Source organism: Schistocerca serialis, chromosome 9 (genome assembly GCF_023864345.2).
Source record: "Schistocerca serialis cubense isolate TAMUIC-IGC-003099 chromosome 9, iqSchSeri2.2, whole genome shotgun sequence".
NCBI classification, from domain to species: Eukaryota; Metazoa; Arthropoda; class Insecta; order Orthoptera; family Acrididae; genus Schistocerca; species Schistocerca serialis.
Window position 1 is genome coordinate 146,446,473 of NC_064646.1, and position 9,583 is coordinate 146,456,055.

Here is a 9,583-nt window from a genome sequence, read left to right on the forward strand (position 1 = left end):
CAGGGTTTGCTGTCGACGCTGAATCAGCGCACCCCAAGATTAATGATCGAGCTCGAAGCACCCAAGAAAAAGAATGATTTTAGCAGAGCGTGGTTTCGATCCACGGACTTCTGGGTTATGGGCCCAGCACGCTTCCACTGCGCCACTCTGCTGTGCCGAGAGAAGCGCGCTCTTCGGTGCGTGACATGGGACACTTGGAAAAGCGTTGTCTGCGTCGCCTACCGTTTAATTAACTGTGTAGCATCTCCCAGCTTGACTTGTCTCGACTTTGCTCGACTGACGCTACGCTGACGCTTGCACGAAGCGATATTTACCGCGATCGTCTCGAGATGCAGCTGCGAGATGCTCAGGATTAACATTGCACTCCACGAAGGTGGAGACATTCGAATGCACTGCCTAGCTACGCGCCCGCAACTAACAAAATGCCGACCCTGCCAGGATTCGAACCTGGAATCTTCTGATCCGTAGTCAGACGCGTTATCCGTTGCGCCACAGGGCCACTGTTTGCGTTTTCTGCTACGAGGCGGGTGCACATCGCAAAGCAACGTGTTCTCCGTGGCTCGGCAATTGCATGTCATCCACTGACAACGGCGGCGCGGCCACTCTGGTCTTCCGCACGCTGCAGGGAGCTGCCACCAAGGAAGGCATCTCTCCTCCTGCTGCTCGGCCACGCAGCGCCTGCACAGCTTAGAGCTTGCCACACATCTGCCGTCGCTGTTGGACAGGTAGCGGAATGCAAGGCGCCCGTTTTTTTGCATTTTTTCGGTGATGACAAGCGGTTGACATGCTTGTAAGTGTAGCATATAAAACAAGAATCGTGTGAAGCATTCGTAGACAGGTGCTAAAGTCGTAGTATGGCCGCAGGTGACGGTCGTATGACGGGTCTGTAGCCACAACAGGTTGGCATCAAAGTGAATACCGCTAACTGTAAGCACTCTGCCGTAGCCCCAGTGGCGCAATTGGTTAGCGCACGGTACTTATAAGGCAGTAGCCGTGAGCAATGCCGGGGTTGTGAGTTCGAGCCTCACCTGGGGCATACTTTTATTTCGTAGCAGCTGACTATGGAAGCATCGGGACGCTAGATTTGAGATGTATCACGTACCTGAGAGACCATAAATGTGCGTGCACTGTAGTCAACGACTGCGTGTTCCTCGGTAGTATTGTGGCTAGTATCCTCACCTGTCACGCGGGAGACCGGGGTTCGATTCCCCGCCGGGGAGATGCGATTTTTATATCGCGAAGGTTGCACGTGTGGCCCGAAAAAGCATTACCGTTGTGATCAAGGAATGTAATTGCTAAAAAATCGTAAGAAAGTCTGCGTCTTAGGAAGTGTTTCTCGTATTCTGCACACGACGTCGTCGTTTCACAACTCACAGGGTTTGCTGTCGACGCTGAATCAGCGCACCCCAAGATTAATGATCGAGCTCGAAGCACCCAAGAAAAAGAATGATTTTAGCAGAGCGTGGTTTCGATTCACGGACCTCTGGGTTATGGGCCCAGCATGCTTCCACTGCGCCACTCTGCTGTGCCGAGAGAAGCGCGCTCTTCGGTGCGTGACATGGGACACTTGGAAAAGCGTTGTCTGCGTCGCCTACCGTTTAATTAACTGTGTAGCATCTCCCAGCTTGACTTGTCTCGACTTTGCTCGACTGACGCTACGCTGACGCTTGCACGAAGCGATATTTACCGCGATCGTCTCGAGATGCAGCTGCGAGATGCTCAGGATTAACATTGCACTCCACGAAGGTGGAGACATTCGAATGCACTGCCTAGCTACGCGCCCGCAACTAACAAAATGCCGACCCTGCCAGGATTCGAACCTGGAATCTTCTGATCCGTAGTCAGACGCGTTATCCGTTGCGCCACAGGGCCACTGTTTGCGTTTTCTGCTACGAGGCGGGTGCACATCGCAAAGCAACGTGTTCTCCGTGGCTCGGCAATTGCATGTCATCCACTGACAACGGCGGCGCGGCCACTCTGGTCTTCCGCACGCTGCAGGGAGCTGCCACCAAGGAAGGCATCTCTCCTCCTGCTGCTCGGCCACGCAGCGCCTGCACAGCTTAGAGCTTGCCACACATCTGCCGTCGCTGTTGGACAGGTAGCGGAATGCAAGGCGCCCGTTTTTTTGCATTTTTTCGGTGATGACAAGCGGTTGACATGCTTGTAAGTGTAGCATATAAAACAAGAATCGTGTGAAGCATTCGTAGACAGGTGCTAAAGTCGTAGTATGGCCGCAGGTGACGGTCGTATGACGGGTCTGTAGCCACAACAGGTTGGCATCAAAGTGAATACCGCTAACTGTAAGCACTCTGCTGTAGCCCCAGTGGCGCAATTGGTTAGCGCACGGTACTTATAAGGCAGTAGCCGTGAGCAATGCCGGGGTTGTGAGTTCGAGCCTCACATGGGGCGTACTTTTATTTCGTAGCAGCTGACTATGGAAGCATCGGGACGCTAGATTTGAGATGTATCACGTACCTGAGAGACCATAAATGTGCGTGCACTGTAGTCAACGACTGCGTGTTCCTCGGTAGTATAGTGGTTAGTATCCCCGCGTGTCACGCGGGAGACCGGGGTTCGATTCCCCGCCGGGGAGATGCGATTTTTATATCGCGAAGGTTGCACGTGTGGCCCGAAGAAGCATTACCGTTGTGATCAAGGAATGTAATTGCTAAAAAATCGTAAGAAAGTCTGCGTCTTAGGAAGTGTTTCTCGTATTCTGCACACGACGTCGTCGTTTCACAACTCACAGGGTTTGCTGTCGACGCTGAATCAGCGCACCCCAAGATTAATGATCGAGCTCGAAGCACCCAAGAAAAAGAATGATTTTAGCAGAGCGTGGTTTCGATCCACGGACTTCTGGGTTATGGGCCCAGCACGCTTCCACTGCGCCACTCTGCTGTGCCGAGAGAAGCGCGCTCTTCGGTGCGTGACATGGGACACTTGGAAAAGCGTTGTCTGCGTCGCCTACCGTTTAATTAACTGTGGAGCATCTCCCAGCTTGACTTGTCTCGACTTTGCTCGGCTGACGCTTGCACGAAGCGATATTTACCGCGATCGTCTCGAGATGCAGCTGCGAGATGCTCAGGATTAACATTGCACTCCACGAAGGTGGAGACATTCGAATGCACTGCCTAGCTACGCGCCCGCAACTAACAAAATGCCGACCCTGCCAGGATTCGAACCTGGAACCATCTGATCCGTAGTCAGACGCGTTATCCGTTGGGCCACAGAGCCACTGCTTGCGTTTCCTCCTATGAGGCGGGTGCACATCGCAAAGCAACGTGTTCTCCGTGGCTCGGCAATTGCATGTCGTCCACCGACAACGGCGGCGCGGCCACTCTGGTCTTCCGCACGCTGCAGGGAGCTGCCACCAAGGAAGGCATCTCTCCTCCTGCTGCTCGGCCACGCAGCGCCTGCACAGCTTAAAGTTTGCCACACATCTGCCGTCGCTGTTGGACAGGTAGCGGAATGCAAGGCGCCCGTTTTTTTGCATTTTTTCGGTGATGACAAGCGGTTGACATGCTTGTAAGTGTAGCATATAAAACAAGAATCGTGTGAAGCATTCGTAGACAGGTGCTAAAGTCGTAGTATGGCCGCAGGTGACGGTCGTATGACGGGTCTGTAGCCACAACAGGTTGGCATCAAAGTGAATACCGCTAACTGTAAGCACTCTGCTGTAGCCCCAGTGGCGCAATTGGTTAGCGCACGGTACTTATAAGGCAGTAGCCGTGAGCAATGCCGGGGTTGTGAGTTCGAGCCTCACCTGGGGCATACTTTTATTTCGTAGCAGCTGACTATGGAAGCATCGGGACGCTAGATTTGAGATGTATCACGTACCTGAGAGACCATAAATGTGCTTGCACTGTAGTCAACGACTGCGTGTTCCTCGGTAGTATTGTGGCTAGTATCCTCACCTGTCACGCGGGAGACCGGGGTTCGATTCCCCGCCGGGGAGATGCGATTTTTATATCGCGAAGGTTGCACGTGTGGCCCGAAAAAGCATTACCGTTGTGATCAAGGAATGTAATTGCTAAAAAATCGTAAGAAAGTCTGCGTCTTAGGAAGTGTTTCTCGTATTCTGCACACGACGTCGTCGTTTCACAACTCACAGGGTTTGCTGTCGACGCTGAATCAGCGCACCCCAAGATTAATGATCGAGCTCGAAGCACCCAAGAAAAAGAATGATTTTAGCAGAGCGTGGTTTCGATCCACGGACCTCTGGGTCATGGGCCCAGCACGCTTCCACTGCGCCACTCTGCTGTGCCGAGAGAAGCGCGCTCTTCGGTGCGTGACATGGGACACTTGGAAAAGCGTTGTCTGCGTCGCCTACCGTTTAATTAACTGTGTAGCATCTCCCAGCTTGACTTGTCTCGACTTTGCTCGACTGACGCTACGCTGACGCTTGCACGAAGCGATATTTACCGCGATCGTCTCGAGATGCAGCTGCGAGATGCTCAGGATTAACATTGCACTCCGCGAAGGTGGAGACATTCGAATGCACTGCCTAGCTACGCGCCCGCAACTAACAAAATGCCGACCCTGCCAGGATTCGAACCTGGAATCCTCTGATCCGTAGTCAGACGCGTTATCCGTTGCGCCACAGGGCCACTGTTTGCGTTTTCTGCTACGAGGCGGGTGCACATCGCAAAGCAACGTGTTCTCCGTGGCTCGGCAATTGCATGTCATCCACTGACAACGGCGGCGCGGCCACTCTGGTCTTCCGCACGCTGCAGGGAGCTGCCACCAAGGAAGGCATCTCTCCTCCTGCTGCTCGGCCACGCAGCGCCTGCACAGCTTAGAGCTTGCCACACATCTGCCGTCGCTGTTGGACAGGTAGCGGAATGCAAGGCGCCCGTTTTTTTGCATTTTTTCGGTGATGACAAGCGGTTGACATGTTTGTAAGTGTAGCATATAAAACAAGAATCGTGTGAAGCATTCGTAGACAGGTGCTAAAGTCGTAGTATGGCCGCAGGTGACGGTCGTATGACGGGTCTGTAGCCACAACAGGTTGGCATCAAAGTGAATACCGCTAACTGTAAGCACTCTGCTGTAGCCCCAGTGGCGCAATTGGTTAGCGCACGGTACTTATAAGGCAGTAGCCGTGAGCAATGCCGGGGTTGTGAGTTCGAGCATCACCTGGGGCATACTTTTATTTCGTAGCAGCTGACTATGGAAGCATCGGGACGCTAGATTTGAGATGTATCACGTACCTGAGAGACCATAAATGTGCGTGCACTGTAGTCAACGACTGCGTGTTCCTCGGTAGTATTGTGGCTAGTATCCTCACCTGTCACGCGGGAGACCGGGGTTCGATTCCCCGCCGGGGAGATGCGATTTTTATATCGCGAAGGTTGCACGTGTGGCCCGAAGAAGCATTACCGTTGTGATCAAGGAATGTAATTGCTAAAAAATCGTAAGAAAGTCTGCGTCTTAGGAAGTGTTTCTCGTATTCTGCACACGACGTCGTCGTTTCACAACTCACAGGGTTTGCTGTCGACGCTGAATCAGCGCACCCCAAGATTAATGATCGAGCTCGAAGCACCCAAGAAAAAGAATGATTTTAGCAGAGCGTGGTTTCGATCCACGGACCTCTGGGTTATGGGCCCAGCACGCTTCCACTGCGCCACTCTGCTGTGCCGAGAGAAGCGCGCTCTTCGGTGCGTGACATGGGACACTTGGAAAAGCGTTGTCTGCGTCGCCTACCGTTTAATTAACTGTGTAGCATCTCCCAGCTTGACTTGTCTCGACTTTGCTCGACTGACGCTACGCTGACGCTTGCACGAAGCGATATTTACCGCGATCGTCTCGAGATGCAGCTGCGAGATGCTCAGGATTAACATTGCACTCCACGAAGGTGGAGACATTCGAATGCACTGCCTAGCTACGCGCCCGCAACTAACAAAATGCCGACCCTGCCAGGATTCGAACCTGGAATCTTCTGATCCGTAGTCAGACGCGTTATCCGTTGCGCCACAGGGCCACTGTTTGCGTTTTCTGCTACGAGGTGGGTGCACATCGCAAAGCAACGTGTTCTCCGTGGCTCGGCAATTGCATGTCATCCACTGACAACGGCGGCGCGGCCACTCTGGTCTTCCGCACGCTGCAGGGAGCTGCCACCAAGGAAGGCATCTCTCCTCCTGCTGCTCGGCCACGCAGCGCCTGCACAGCTTAGAGCTTGCCACACATCTGCCGTCGCTGTTGGACAGGTAGCGGAATGCAAGGCGCCCGTTTTTTTGCATTTTTTCGGTGATGACAAGCGGTTGACATGCTTGTAAGTGTAGCATATAAAACAAGAATCGTGTGAAGCATTCGTAGACAGGTGCTAAAGTCGTAGTATGGCCGCAGGTGACGGTCGTATGACGGGTCTGTAGCCACAACAGGTTGGCATGAAAGTGAATACCGCTAACTGTAAGCACTCTGCTGTAGCCCCAGTGGCGCAATTGGTTAGCGCACGGTACTTATAAGGCAGTAGCCGTGAGCAATGCCGGGGTTGTGAGTTCGAGCCTCACATGGGGCGTACTTTTATTTCGTAGCAGCTGACTATGGAAGCATCGGGACGCTAGATTTGAGATGTATCACGTACCTGAGAGACCATAAATGTGCGTGCACTGTAGTCAACGACTGCGTGTTCCTCGGTAGTATAGTGGTTAGTATCCCCGCCTGTCACGCGGGAGACCGGGGTTCGATTCCCCGCCGGGGAGATGCGATTTTTATATCGCGAAGGTTGCACGTGTGGCCCGAAGAAGCATTACCGTTGTGATCAAGGAATGTAATTGCTAAAAAATCGTAAGAAAGTCTGCGTCTTAGGAAGTGTTTCTCGTATTCTGCACACGACGTCGTCGTTTCACAACTCACAGGGTTTGCTGTCGACGCTGAATCAGCGCACCCCAAGATTAATGATCGAGCTCGAAGCACCCAAGAAAAAGAATGATTTTAGCAGAGCGTGGTTTCGATCCACGGACTTCTGGGTTATGGGCCCAGCACGCTTCCACTGCGCCACTCTGCTGTGCCGAGAGAAGCGCGCTCTTCGGTGCGTGACATGGGACACTTGGAAAAGCGTTGTCTGCGTCGCCTACCGTTTAATTAACTGTGTAGCATCTCCCAGCTTGACTTGTCTCGACTTTGCTCGACTGACGCTACGCTGACGCTTGCACGAAGCGATATTTACCGCGATCGTCTCGAGATGCAGCTGCGAGATGCTCAGGATTAACATTGCACTCCACGAAGGTGGAGACATTCGAATGCACTGCCTAGCTACGCGCCCGCAACTAACAAAATGCCGACCCTGCCAGGATTCGAACCTGGAATCTTCTGATCCGTAGTCAGACGCGTTATCCGTTGCGCCACAGGGCCACTGTTTGCGTTTTCTGCTACGAGGCGGGTGCACATCGCAAAGCAACGTGTTCTCCGTGGCTCGGCAATTGCATGTCATCCACTGACAACGGCGGCGCGGCCACTCTGGTCTTCCGCACGCTGCAGGGAGCTGCCACCAAGGAAGGCATCTCTCCTCCTGCTGCTCGGCCACGCAGCGCCTGCACAGCTTAGAGCTTGCCACACATCTGCCGTCGCTGTTGGACAGGTAGCGGAATGCAAGGCGCCCGTTTTTTTGCATTTTTTCGGTGATGACAAGCGGTTGACATGTTTGTAAGTGTAGCATATAAAACAAGAATCGTGTGAAGCATTCGTAGACAGGTGCTAAAGTCGTAGTATGGCCGCAGGTGACGGTCGTATGACGGGTCTGTAGCCACAACAGGTTGGCATCAAAGTGAATACCGCTAACTGTAAGCACTCTGCTGTAGCCCCAGTGGCGCAATTGGTTAGCGCACGGTACTTATAAGGCAGTAGCCGTGAGCAATGCCGGGGTTGTGAGTTCGAGCCTCACCTGGGGCATACTTTTATTTCGTAGCAGCTGACTATGGAAGCATCGGGACGCTAGATTTGAGATGTATCACGTACCTGAGAGACCATAAATGTGCGTGCACTGTAGTCAACGACTGCGTGTTCCTCGGTAGTATTGTGGCTAGTATCCTCACCTGTCACGCGGGAGACCGGGGTTCGATTCCCCGCCGGAGAGATGCGATTTTTATATCGCGAAGGTTGCACGTGTGGCCCGAAAAAGCATTACCGTTGTGATCAAGGAATGTAATTGCTAAAAAATCGTAAGAAAGTCTGCGTCTTAGGAAGTGTTTCTCGTATTCTGCACACGACGTCGTCGTTTCACAACTCACAGGGTTTGCTGTCGACGCTGAATCAGCGCACCCCAAGATTAATGATCGAGCTCGAAGCACCCAAGAAAAAGAATGATTTTAGCAGAGCGTGGTTTCGATCCACGGACTTCTGGGTTATGGGCCCAGCACGCTTCCACTGCGCCACTCTGCTGTGCCGAGAGAAGCGCGCTCTTCGGTGCGTGACATGGGACACTTGGAAAAGCGTTGTCTGCGTCGCCTACCGTTTAATTAACTGTGTAGCATCTCCCAGCTTGACTTGTCTCGACTTTGCTCGACTGACGCTACGCTGACGCTTGCACGAAGCGATATTTACCGCGATCGTCTCGAGATGCAGCTGCGAGATGCTCAGGATTAACATTGCACTCCACGAAGGTGGAGACATTCGAATGCACTGCCTAGCTACGCGCCCGCAACTAACAAAATGCCGACCCTGCCAGGATTCGAACCTGGAATCTTCTGATCCGTAGTCAGACGCGTTATCCGTTGCGCCACAGGGCCACTGTTTGCGTTTTCTGCTACGAGGCGGGTGCACATCGCAAAGCAACGTCTTCTCCGTGGCTCGGCAATTGCATGTCATCCACTGACAACGGCGGCGCGGCCACTCTGGTCTTCCGCACGCTGCAGGGAGCTGCCACCAAGGAAGGCATCTCTCCTCCTGCTGCTCGGCCACGCAGCGCCTGCACAGCTTAGAGCTTGCCACACATCTGCCGTCGCTGTTGGACAGGTAGCGGAATGCAAGGCGCCCGTTTTTTTGCATTTTTTCGGTGATGACAAGCGGTTGACATGCTTGTAAGTGTAGCATATAAAACAAGAATCGTGTGAAGCATTCGTAGACAGGTGCTAAAGTCGTAGTATGGCCGCAGGTGACGGTCGTATGACGGGTCTGTAGCCACAACAGGTTGGCATGAAAGTGAATACCGCTAACTGTAAGCACTCTGCTGTAGCCCCAGTGGCGCAATTGGTTAGCGCACGGTACTTATAAGGCAGTAGCCGTGAGCAATGCCGGGGTTGTGAGTTCGAGCCTCACATGGGGCGTACTTTTATTTCGTAGCAGCTGACTATGGAAGCATCGGGACGCTAGATTTGAGATGTATCACGTACCTGAGAGACCATAAATGTGCGTGCACTGTAGTCAACGACTGCGTGTTCCTCGGTAGTATTGTGGCTAGTATCCTCACCTGTCACGCGGGAGACCGGGGTTCGATTCCCCGCCGGAGAGATGCGATTTTTATATCGCGAAGGTTGCACGTGTGGCCCGAAAAAGCATTACCGTTGTGATCAAGGAATGTAATTGCTAAAAAATCGTAAGAAAGTCTGCGTCTTAGGAAGTGTTTCTCGTATTCTGCACACGACGT

The 9,583-nt window shown here is 53.0% G+C and overlaps 22 non-coding genes across 22 annotated transcripts; 9 read left to right on the forward strand and 13 right to left on the reverse strand.

Moving 5' to 3' along the window:
- Nucleotides 1-80: 80 nt before the first annotated feature.
- On the reverse strand, nt 81-152 carry Trnam-cau (transfer RNA methionine (anticodon CAU)). Its single transcript has one exon. It is a non-coding gene; the product is annotated as a tRNA-Met (tRNA).
- A 274-nt stretch (nt 153-426) lies between these two features.
- On the reverse strand, nt 427-499 carry Trnar-acg (transfer RNA arginine (anticodon ACG)). Its single transcript has one exon. It is a non-coding gene; the product is annotated as a tRNA-Arg (tRNA).
- Nucleotides 500-944: 445 nt separating this feature from the next.
- Trnai-uau (transfer RNA isoleucine (anticodon UAU)) lies at nt 945-1,036 on the forward strand. The gene is given in 2 exon segments: nt 945-982; nt 1,001-1,036. It is a non-coding gene; the product is annotated as a tRNA-Ile (tRNA).
- A 763-nt stretch (nt 1,037-1,799) lies between these two features.
- Trnar-acg (transfer RNA arginine (anticodon ACG)) lies at nt 1,800-1,872 on the reverse strand. Its single transcript has one exon. It is a non-coding gene; the product is annotated as a tRNA-Arg (tRNA).
- Nucleotides 1,873-2,317: 445 nt separating this feature from the next.
- On the forward strand, nt 2,318-2,409 carry Trnai-uau (transfer RNA isoleucine (anticodon UAU)). Its single transcript is given in 2 exon segments — nt 2,318-2,355; nt 2,374-2,409. It is a non-coding gene; the product is annotated as a tRNA-Ile (tRNA).
- Nucleotides 2,410-2,521: 112 nt separating this feature from the next.
- On the forward strand, nt 2,522-2,593 carry Trnad-guc (transfer RNA aspartic acid (anticodon GUC)). Its single transcript has one exon. It is a non-coding gene; the product is annotated as a tRNA-Asp (tRNA).
- A 233-nt stretch (nt 2,594-2,826) lies between these two features.
- On the reverse strand, nt 2,827-2,898 carry Trnam-cau (transfer RNA methionine (anticodon CAU)). The gene has a single exon. It is a non-coding gene; the product is annotated as a tRNA-Met (tRNA).
- A 263-nt stretch (nt 2,899-3,161) lies between these two features.
- On the reverse strand, nt 3,162-3,234 carry Trnar-acg (transfer RNA arginine (anticodon ACG)). The gene has a single exon. It is a non-coding gene; the product is annotated as a tRNA-Arg (tRNA).
- A 445-nt stretch (nt 3,235-3,679) lies between these two features.
- Trnai-uau (transfer RNA isoleucine (anticodon UAU)) lies at nt 3,680-3,771 on the forward strand. The gene is given in 2 exon segments: nt 3,680-3,717; nt 3,736-3,771. It is a non-coding gene; the product is annotated as a tRNA-Ile (tRNA).
- A 417-nt stretch (nt 3,772-4,188) lies between these two features.
- On the reverse strand, nt 4,189-4,260 carry Trnam-cau (transfer RNA methionine (anticodon CAU)). The gene has a single exon. It is a non-coding gene; the product is annotated as a tRNA-Met (tRNA).
- Nucleotides 4,261-4,534: 274 nt separating this feature from the next.
- Nucleotides 4,535-4,607, reverse strand: Trnar-acg (transfer RNA arginine (anticodon ACG)). Its single transcript has one exon. It is a non-coding gene; the product is annotated as a tRNA-Arg (tRNA).
- A 445-nt stretch (nt 4,608-5,052) lies between these two features.
- On the forward strand, nt 5,053-5,144 carry Trnai-uau (transfer RNA isoleucine (anticodon UAU)). The gene is given in 2 exon segments: nt 5,053-5,090; nt 5,109-5,144. It is a non-coding gene; the product is annotated as a tRNA-Ile (tRNA).
- A 417-nt stretch (nt 5,145-5,561) lies between these two features.
- Nucleotides 5,562-5,633, reverse strand: Trnam-cau (transfer RNA methionine (anticodon CAU)). The gene has a single exon. It is a non-coding gene; the product is annotated as a tRNA-Met (tRNA).
- Nucleotides 5,634-5,907: 274 nt separating this feature from the next.
- Trnar-acg (transfer RNA arginine (anticodon ACG)) lies at nt 5,908-5,980 on the reverse strand. Its single transcript has one exon. It is a non-coding gene; the product is annotated as a tRNA-Arg (tRNA).
- A 445-nt stretch (nt 5,981-6,425) lies between these two features.
- Trnai-uau (transfer RNA isoleucine (anticodon UAU)) lies at nt 6,426-6,517 on the forward strand. The gene is given in 2 exon segments: nt 6,426-6,463; nt 6,482-6,517. It is a non-coding gene; the product is annotated as a tRNA-Ile (tRNA).
- Nucleotides 6,518-6,629: 112 nt separating this feature from the next.
- On the forward strand, nt 6,630-6,701 carry Trnad-guc (transfer RNA aspartic acid (anticodon GUC)). Its single transcript has one exon. It is a non-coding gene; the product is annotated as a tRNA-Asp (tRNA).
- A 233-nt stretch (nt 6,702-6,934) lies between these two features.
- On the reverse strand, nt 6,935-7,006 carry Trnam-cau (transfer RNA methionine (anticodon CAU)). The gene has a single exon. It is a non-coding gene; the product is annotated as a tRNA-Met (tRNA).
- Nucleotides 7,007-7,280: 274 nt separating this feature from the next.
- Trnar-acg (transfer RNA arginine (anticodon ACG)) lies at nt 7,281-7,353 on the reverse strand. Its single transcript has one exon. It is a non-coding gene; the product is annotated as a tRNA-Arg (tRNA).
- Nucleotides 7,354-7,798: 445 nt separating this feature from the next.
- On the forward strand, nt 7,799-7,890 carry Trnai-uau (transfer RNA isoleucine (anticodon UAU)). The gene is given in 2 exon segments: nt 7,799-7,836; nt 7,855-7,890. It is a non-coding gene; the product is annotated as a tRNA-Ile (tRNA).
- Nucleotides 7,891-8,307: 417 nt separating this feature from the next.
- On the reverse strand, nt 8,308-8,379 carry Trnam-cau (transfer RNA methionine (anticodon CAU)). Its single transcript has one exon. It is a non-coding gene; the product is annotated as a tRNA-Met (tRNA).
- Nucleotides 8,380-8,653: 274 nt separating this feature from the next.
- Nucleotides 8,654-8,726, reverse strand: Trnar-acg (transfer RNA arginine (anticodon ACG)). The gene has a single exon. It is a non-coding gene; the product is annotated as a tRNA-Arg (tRNA).
- Nucleotides 8,727-9,171: 445 nt separating this feature from the next.
- Trnai-uau (transfer RNA isoleucine (anticodon UAU)) lies at nt 9,172-9,263 on the forward strand. Its single transcript is given in 2 exon segments — nt 9,172-9,209; nt 9,228-9,263. It is a non-coding gene; the product is annotated as a tRNA-Ile (tRNA).
- The last annotated feature ends 320 nt before the right edge of the window (nt 9,264-9,583 follow it).